This window comes from Oncorhynchus keta, chromosome 18, assembly GCF_023373465.1.
Source record: "Oncorhynchus keta strain PuntledgeMale-10-30-2019 chromosome 18, Oket_V2, whole genome shotgun sequence".
Classification (NCBI taxonomy): Eukaryota; Metazoa; Chordata; class Actinopteri; order Salmoniformes; family Salmonidae; genus Oncorhynchus; species Oncorhynchus keta.
This window is the reverse complement of record NC_068438.1, coordinates 55,107,459-55,110,963: the sequence shown is the minus strand read 5'-3', so window position 1 is coordinate 55,110,963 and position 3,505 is coordinate 55,107,459.

Below are 3,505 nucleotides of genomic sequence, written 5' to 3'. Positions count from 1 at the left end.
ATATACATGGAAGAGATATACATGGAAGAGGTTTAATATCCTGGCCGAGTGAGATATACTCTGTTCCTATGCATGCCTATCCTCCATTTAAAGGGATATCAACCAGATTCTTTTTTCTATGGCTTCCTAAGGTGTCAACAGTATTTAGACATAGTTTCAGGCTTTTGTTTTGAAAAATGGGCGTGAAGGTGGATAGGTGGGGGCTCTCAGAGTGAGTTTTGCGCTACAGAGTAAAGCGGCCATTGTTTCTCCGCTGTTATTGAAAAAAGCTACACACTCGGTTGATAAATGATCGAATATATATTTTAAAAACAACTTGAGGATTGATTATAAAAAAACGTTTGACATGTTTCTGTGGACATTATAGATATTATTTGGAATATACGCCTGTGTTGTGGTGACCGCTCTTTTTCCTGTGGATTTCTGAACATAACGTGACAAACAAACTTCGGTATTTTGGGTATACAAATTATCTTTATGGAACAAAAGGAACATTTGTTGTGTAACTGGGAGTCTCGTGAGTGAAAACACCCGAAGATCATCAAAGGTAAAAAAAATGTGATTGCTTTTCTGATTTTCATGACCTAGCTACTTAATGGTTAGTGTACATAATGTTATGCTATGCTATCGATAAACTTACACAAATGCTTGTATTGCTTTCGCTGTAAAGCATAATTTCAAAATCTGAGATGACAGGTGGATTAACAAAAGGCTGAACTGTGTTTTGCAATATTGTACTTGTGATTTCATGATTATGAATATTAGTGATATTATTTCACTGTGGCGCCATGCTATTCAGCCGTTACTGATGACAATTATCCTGGTAGCGGCAAGAAGTTAATACTACTCACGCTGCGCCTTGGTCCAATTATTCATACAACGGCCGTGAATATCCCACCAAAGCAGGACCAAGCAAGGTGCCCAGCAGGTGAAGGAGAGTTGGACATGGGAAGAGATACTAGGTGGATGCGAGACGGGGGAGTCGTCGAGGAGTAATGGAGGACAGCGACGATGCTGGGGTCCGCGGCCACAAACAGCCCAAGGGCAACCATACGTTTTTTTGGGGGAAGGGCACAAGGGGCGGTCGGCCAAACCGAGAGCCAGAGTCCGTCGGAGTCGATGGAGCACTTTGAGGAGGGATATTGGAGAGAGATGTTGGCTAGGAGTATGCTGCAGCGCAGGCGTTTTGAAGAGCGTGTCATCAGTCCGGTGAAACCAGTGCCGGCTCACACACCAGGCCTCCAGTGCGCCTTCCCAGCCCTGAACCTCCTGCGTCAGTCCCCAGTCCGGGCACGGCGTTCAGCACCGGCTCCATGGCCGGATCCGCGGTCTGAGCAGGTGCTACGTTCCGCACCGGAGACGCCACCGATGCTAGTTGGGGGTACTGTCAAGCCCTGACCATAGAGAGAGCCCCCTGGGTTCTCCATGGTTTTTTAGGTCTTGACTAGGGGTTTCTAGGTATTATATTTCTATGTTGGTGTATGTGTATGGTTCCCAATTGGAGGCAGCTGATAATCGTTACCTCTAATCGTGGATCATAATTAGTGTGTCGTTTTCCCCACCTGCGATATGGGATATTGTTTTGTATGCTCTGTATGTGCCTATGTGCTCTACGTGTTTCACGATCATTATATCTTTTGTTGTTTTGGAAGTTTCACTTCGTAAAAATGTGGAACTCTACTCACGCTGCGCCTTGGTCCAATTATTCATACGACGGTCGTGACATTCGATCTGCTTTGATATCGTTGAGTTGTGGAATAAAGTTATCTTTATATATTTGTTTTTTTTGTCGTTGTCACTTATTAACCTGTTAGTCCTATAGGGGCAGTATTTCATTTTTTGGATAAAAAGACGTGCCTGCTTTTAAGCGCAATATTTTGTCACGAAAAGATGCTCGACTATGCTTGAATTGATAGTTTTGGAAAAGAAGACACTCTTACGTTTCCAGAACTGCAAAGATTTTCACTGTGAGTGCTCTAGAACAAATGCTTCAGGCAAAACCAAGATGTTTGACCGACCAGGAAATGAACAGGATTTCTGAGGCACGTTTTCCATGATCGCCTTATATGGCTGTGTGAATGCGACAGGAATGAACGGACACTTTCTAGCGTTTCCCAAGGTGTCTGCAGCATTGTGACGTATTTGTAGGCATATCATTGGGAAGATTGACCATAAGAGACTACAATTGCCTATGTCCCGCACGGTGTCTGCGTGGAAATTGAAAAGCGCAAAAGTCAGCTACCAGTATTTTTCCATCCGAATCAGAGAAGAATGCAGGCTTCCAGGGACGGCATTTCAATGAAGAGATATATGACAAAACACCTTGAGGATTTATTCAAACAACGTTTTCCATGTTTCAGCTCGATATTATGGAGTTAATTCGGAAAAAGTTTGATTTTGTAGGTGACTGAATTTTCGGTTAGTTTCGGTAGCCAAATGCATAGTAACATTACATTACATTTGTCATTTAGCAGACGCTCTTATCCAGAGCGACTTACAAATTGGTGCATTCACCTAGTGACATCCAGTGGAACAGCCACTTTACAATAGTGCATCTAAATCTTTAGGGGGGTGAGAAGGATTACTTATCCTATCCTAGGTATTCCTTAAAGAGGTGGGGGTTTCAGGTGTCTCCGGAAGGTGGGTGATTGACTCCGCTGTCCTGGCGTCGTGAGGGGAGTTTGTCTCCACCATTGGGGGCCAGAGCAGCGACCAGTTTTGACTGGGCTGAGCGGGAACTGTACTTCCTCAGTGGTAGGGAGGCGAGCAGGCCAGAGGTGGATGAACGCAGTGCCCTCTGTTTGGGTGTAGGGCCTGATCAAGCCTGAGGTACTGAGGTGCCGTGCCCCTCACAGCTCCGTGGCCAAGCACCATGGGGTCTTAGCGGATGCGAAGCTAACTGGAAGCCAGTGGAGAGAGCGAGGAGCGGGGTGACGTGAGAGAATCCTGGGAAGGTTGAACACCAGACGGGCTGCTGCGGCGTTCTGGATGAGTTGTAGGGGTTTTAATGGCACAGGGGCAGGGAGCCCAGCCAACAGATCAGAGCCTGGAGGTACTGACGGTGGTGGTGACTGAATTTTTGTTAGTTTCGGTAGCCAAATGCATAGTAACAAAACGGAACGATGTGTCCTACACAAGAATCTTCAGGAAAACTGACATCTGCTATGTAACTGAGAGTCTCCTCATTGAAACATCTGAAGTTCTTCAAAGGTAAATTATTTTATTTGATCCCTTTGCTTGTTTTTGTGAATATGTTATGCTAAATGCTAACGCTAAATGCTAAGCTAGCTATCACCACTCTTACACAAATTATTGATTTTTCTGGTTCTAAAGCATATTTTGAAAATCTGAGACGACAGGATTGTTAAGAAAAGGATAAAGCTTGAGAGCAGGCATATTTATTTAATTTCATTTGCGATTTTCAGAAATCGCTAACGTTGCGTTATGGTAATGAGCTTGAGGCTGTAGTAACGCGACCGCATGCGGGATGGGGCGGACTATGAGG